The sequence below is a fragment of the Hyla sarda genome, chromosome 5, assembly GCF_029499605.1.
Source record: "Hyla sarda isolate aHylSar1 chromosome 5, aHylSar1.hap1, whole genome shotgun sequence".
Taxonomy (NCBI): domain Eukaryota; kingdom Metazoa; phylum Chordata; class Amphibia; order Anura; family Hylidae; genus Hyla; species Hyla sarda.
In genome coordinates, this window is record NC_079193.1 from 379,756,029 (window position 1) to 379,761,680 (window position 5,652).

Below are 5,652 nucleotides of genomic sequence, written 5' to 3' on the forward strand. Positions count from 1 at the left end.
GTAGTTTCTGTCAGTAAAAATTTTGATTATATGTGACTTTTTGTTTTCTTTTTATTCCACTTTTTCTATGACAGGGTGTGACTGAAAATAAGACCTTTGGGATTTTTTTACATTTACGCCATTTACCATACGGGATCATGAACATTATATTTTAATTGTTCGTACATTGACGCAACCGGCGATAATAAATATACTTTTTAAAAAAAAAAATTATTAGTGAAATGGGAAAAAGGGGTGATTTAATTTTGTATTTGGGGAGGGGCCTATTCACCTTTTTAATTAAAATGTGTTTAATTTTTTTATTTTATATAAAGTCCCCATAGGGGAGTATTTATGGCAATCTGTAGATTGTTATTACTGTTCAGTGCCATGCATTGGCTTAGCACAGATCAGTACAATAGGCGATCCAATTGTATAGTCTGCCAGAAAGTAGACCATACAGATGGATCCTGGAAGAGCGGCATGAAGGAGGTAAGTAGACCTCCGGCTGCCATCTTGACTCATTGAATCCCAGCAATGGCATTGCGTGTGGTCCGATGAGTTCCCCCAAGCACTGCAGATACCTTAGATGCTGTGATCAGTATTGACTACAGCATCTGAAGGGTTAATGGCAGACATCAGCGTGATTGCCGATGTCCACCATTATCCATGTCCATTATCTGGTTTGTTCCGATCACTGTGTTGGGAAACGTGCCCTCTAGAGGGTTAAGAAAAATTTGACATGCTAAAGTTGTGATAGGTCGGGGTCTCGGTGCTGACACCTTCACCAATCAGGAGAACGAGCAGGAAGAAGTGAGCGGCTGAACACCTCTTCTCCCCATTCTCCATGAATGCTATCTTAGACCGTCCCATGGACATACAATGTTTGTCTGGGTCACATGGCACAGAGCTGGGGGAGAACACACTTCTGGCTTCTCTCGGCTTGTTCTATTGATTGGTCGGGGTCTAAGTATTCAGACCCAACTGATCAAAATGTTTGACATGTCTCTAGGACCCAGCAAAAGTTTTTTGAAAACTCAGTGACACATATAGAATTTCCAGAAAAAATGACAAATTTTGTTGTGTATTTCTTGAAATTTTTACTGGCATTTTTTTGGGCTTCTTAGTGATCCAGTCGATTTTTATCTGGAGTCAGTGAAATATTTCTATTCAAAAAAGAATTTTCAGAAAGAATTCTGATGGTTTTTCTCCCAAAATCCCAAAGGAGTTTTTGATATTTGTAAAACTAGTAATTGTGTGAACAGTGACCTCACTCGGGTCAGATGTGTAATGGATAAAGTGAGGAGCTCAGTTATTCCCATAGACCGACCATTCCTTGTGGTCACCATTCAGTATTTCTCTCAGGGCGGACTCACAAGATGTTTTCAGGGCATTTAGTTTTTTCATTTGTTGGACTCTACGTGCCATTTCTTCACATTCTTTAGCTTGTCTAGCATTGTTCCCCTCTCTAACTCCCAACTGTCTCATAGCCAGGGCTCCACAAATCCCAGACGCCAGGTCATCATGGCGACTGAGAATTTCATCCTGGAGCTGAGGTGTTTGTCAGTCAGAGCATCGGTGGTGGTTGTGTAGAGCAATTAGATACACCCGGCAGCTGATGTATCCCCTTATACGTGTATATATATATATATATATATATATATATATATATATATATAACTCCAAAAAAGGAAAGCGGCACTCCAATGGCAGAAAAAAGGTGTATTTATTCACCCATCAAGTCAAGTGCGACGTTTCAGCCTCACAATGAAGCCTTTCTCAAGTGCCGATTCCCTTAATTTTACTTTTTATATATATATATATATATATATATATATATATATATATATATATTTCCTGTCACCCTCCTTTCTGCTGCACCTCCTTTCACTGCTGTCACCTACCTCCAAAAGTTTGAAAAAAAGTACAAAAACATTTGATAAAAATAGAGCACTCCCTCCCATAAAAATTCTAATCACCCCCTTTTCCCATTTTCCCCAAAAAAAAATTTCAAAAATTGATCTATGTGTACAAAGAATTAAATTATCACATTCCTGATCCTACATGGTAAACAACAGAAACACGAAAAAATTGCATGCTTACATAGTTTTATATGGAATTTGGGAAAAAGGGGGGTGATTTAAACTTTTATTAGGGAAGAGGTTAATTCCCATTTATTAACTTTTTTTTACACTATTTTATAGTCCTCATAGGAGACTATTACATGCAATCTTCTGATTGCATACACTGTTCAATGCTAAACCATAGCATAGCATTGATCAGTGTTATCAGCGCTCTGCTGCTCCAGCCTGATCAGCCAGGCTAGCATCGCAGAGGAGAACGGACAGTGAGGAGGCAGGTAAGGGCCCTCCCGTTAGCTGATCGGGACACCGTGATTTCACCGTGGTGATCCCGATCAGCCTGACTGAGCTGCCGGGAACGCATTTTTTTTTTTCTCATTTTAAATGCGGCGATCAACTTTGATTGTGGCATTTAATAGGTTAATACCGGGCATCACCGCGATCAGTAATGTCAGGCATTAGACACAGGTCCTGACGGCATATGGCCACCGGGACTGACCTCCTATGACACAGGGTCAACTCGAGACCCCACGTCATAGAAGGTGAGTGGGAGGAGCGTAGAGGTATGCCCATTGTCCTCAAGAGGTTAACAAAACCCGGAAGATTCATAAAAATCTTTGGTAAAGTACAGCCCAGAAGGTGGAATTGAACCACTCTGTCTCTAAACAGCTACAGGTGTGAAGCCTGCACCCCAGACCACTGAGGATCATCTGGGCGAAGACAGAGTTGCACCTCCAGGATATTTAAGGCCAATAATGTAAGTGACTGTAACATTAGGGAGATGATTATATTTATTTATTACTAGTGAGAGAAATCTAAATCTAAGGATCATTCCAGTAGACTTTCTTCAGCGCTATGCCATGGCAATGCAAAGAGGATTATGTGATTTAACTGGCCAGAGAAGTAAGGAAAAGGAGGTGCATGCTTTTGTACTTCTGGCAAAAAGTCCAGTTTTGGTCTCGTCCACTTAAATGTAGAGAATGAGAAATAAAAGGGGGCTTTATAACAGCAGTAGGAGTCTAAAATTACCTTGCACCAATCTGAAGGGTTAATTTTGGAAAACCAGCCCGGTTTATAAAAAATCTTTTGAAACGAGAGATAAGAAAAACATTCAAAATGAAATCGCCCAGAAAGTGAAATTGAACCACTCTGTCCCTAGACAGCTACAGGTTTGAAGCCTGCACCCCAGACCACTGAGGATCATCTGTGCAAGGAAAGGGTTGCACCTCCAGGATATTTAAGGCTGACAATGTAAGTGACTGTAACATTAGGGAGATGATTATATTTATTTATTACTAGTGAGAGAAATCTAAATCTAAGGATCATTCCAGTAGACTTTCTTCAGCGCTATGCCATGGCAATGCAAAGAGGATTATGTGATTTAACTGGCCAGAGAAGTAAGGAAAAGGAGGTGCATGCTTTTGTACTTCTGGCAAAAAGTCCAGTTTTGGTCTCGTCCACTTAAATGTAGAGAATGAGAAATAAAAGGGGGCTTTATAACAGCAGTAGGAGTCTAAAATTACCTTGCACCAATCTGAAGGGTTAATTTTGGAAAACCAGCCCGGTTTATAAAAAATCTTTTGAAACGAGAGATAAGAAAAACATTCAAAACGAAATCGCCCAGAAAGTGAAATTGAACCACTCTGTCCCTAGACAGCTACAGGTTTGAAGCCTGCACCCCAGACCACTGAGGATCATCTGTGCAAGGAAAGGGTTGCACCTCCAGGATATTTAAGGCTGACAATGTAAGTGACTGTAACATTAGGGAGAGGATTGTATTTATTTATTACTAATGAGAGAAATCTAAGGATCAATAGGAAGAATATATGAATATATGAAAATATATATATATATACACACATACGTGGATACTGCTAAATATAAACTGTGGGAGTATTTGCACTATAATTTGCATAGAATACTGCAGCAATGCATTGTGGGAGATGACTGTGCTTCTTACAAAGTTATGTAAGCAGTTTGTAAAAAAATAAAAAAAATAAAAACAGAGTCCATTAAGTTTACCCAACCACGATTCTTCTATCTTTTGTAAAACTACAACTCTCAGCATGCCCGGACAGCCTTTGGCTGTCCGGGCATGTTGAAAGTTGTAGTTTTGCAACAGCTGGAGGCACACTGCTTGTGAAGCACTGCTTCAGGGCAATGGTCTGTTTTAGGCTCTCCGGGAATGCTGGGAATTGTAGTTTTGCAACAGCTGGATTGCTATTCCTCCAAAACAAGCCCTCATACAGCTATTTTTACCAAAACAAAAAATAAAACACAAAGGGTTGTGGCTGTAGTATGGCAGTGACGTTAAAAAAACTTTATAACTTAGAGGGAAAAAAGTAGAGATAATAGAAAGAAAATAGAATACAGTTAGTGTCAACCAGTCAGCAGCTGTTTAGGGTATGATAAAGTAAGGTCACGGTTGTAAAGGACTTTTCACCCTAAATCCATACATACCTCTCATTAGTTAATTGACCCTTCCAGTGTCGATATATCAGAGTTTTAAAAAGATACTCAAATTAGGCTTTGAAGTCAACTGGGTGTTCCCTCAGCCAAGAGAGGCCAGCACAGCTCCGCCCCTTCACCAGTTAGTCTTATATGTAAATATCAAGATATCTACCACTGTATATACACATTGCTGTAATGTAATATCTCTTCTTTTTTAGCTTCTCAGCAGCAACAGGAACAGATCAAAGCTTAGTGTAACCCCTTCCTTGCTGTGCTGCTGCTTTATCTTTCCATTCTGTTCATCAGTAACCCCCTTCTCCCTTCATATGTTATCTATAGTATTGTATTGTATAAATAAACAGCCAAGAACAATGCATCCAGTTCATTCCAGTAGACTTTCCTGTGCACTATTTCATAGCAATGCTTAGAGTATAATGTGATTTAGCTGGCCAGAGAAGTAAGGGAAAAGAAGTGCATGTGTGTGTACTTCTGGCAAAAAGTCCAGTTTTGGTCTCGTCCACTAAAATGTAGAGAATGAGAAATAAAAGGGGGCTTTATAACAGCAGTAGGAGCCTAAAATTACCTTGTCACCACTCTGAAGGGTTAATTTTGGAAAACCAGCCAGGTTTATAAAAAATCTTTTGAAAAATCGCCCAGAAGGTGGAATTGAACCACTCTGTCCCTAGACAGCTACAGCTTTGAAGCCTGCACTCCAGACCACTGAGGATCATCTGGGCAAGGAAAAGGTTGCACCTCCAGGATATTTAAGGCCGACAATGTAAGTGACTGTAACATTAGGGAGAGGATTGTATTTATTTATTACTAATGAAAGAAATCTAAATCTAAGGATCATTCCAGTAGACTATCTTGTGCGCTATGCCATGGCAATGCACAGAGGATTATGTGATTTAACTGGCCACAGAAGTAAGGGAAAAGAAGTGCATGTGTGTGTACTTCTGGCCAAAAGTCCAGTTTTGGTCTCGTCCACTGAAATGTAGAGAATGAGAAATAAAAGGGGGCTTTTTAACAGCAGTAGGAGCCTAAAATTACCTTGTCACCACTCTAAAGGGTTAATTTTGGAAAACCAGACAGGTTTATAAAAAATTGCCCAGAAGGTGGAATTGAACCACTCTGTCCCTAG

At 39.8% G+C, this 5,652-nt stretch overlaps 5 non-coding genes across 5 annotated transcripts in view; all 5 read right to left on the minus strand.

The window, feature by feature from the left end:
• Positions 1–2,689: 2,689 nt before the first annotated feature.
• On the minus strand, positions 2,690–2,776 carry TRNASTOP-UCA (transfer RNA opal suppressor (anticodon UCA)). Its single transcript has one exon. It is a non-coding gene; the product is annotated as a tRNA-Sec (tRNA).
• Positions 2,777–3,183: 407 nt separating this feature from the next.
• Positions 3,184–3,270, minus strand: TRNASTOP-UCA (transfer RNA opal suppressor (anticodon UCA)). Its single transcript has one exon. It is a non-coding gene; the product is annotated as a tRNA-Sec (tRNA).
• Positions 3,271–3,677: 407 nt separating this feature from the next.
• Positions 3,678–3,764, minus strand: TRNASTOP-UCA (transfer RNA opal suppressor (anticodon UCA)). The gene has a single exon. It is a non-coding gene; the product is annotated as a tRNA-Sec (tRNA).
• Positions 3,765–5,161: 1,397 nt separating this feature from the next.
• Positions 5,162–5,248, minus strand: TRNASTOP-UCA (transfer RNA opal suppressor (anticodon UCA)). The gene has a single exon. It is a non-coding gene; the product is annotated as a tRNA-Sec (tRNA).
• A 368-nt stretch (positions 5,249–5,616) lies between these two features.
• Positions 5,617–5,652, minus strand: part of TRNASTOP-UCA (transfer RNA opal suppressor (anticodon UCA)) — an 87-nt gene continuing 51 nt past the window's right edge. The window contains exon 1 of the tRNA in view: positions 5,617–5,652. This exon is cut by the window's right edge and continues 51 nt beyond it. This is a non-coding gene — a tRNA (tRNA-Sec).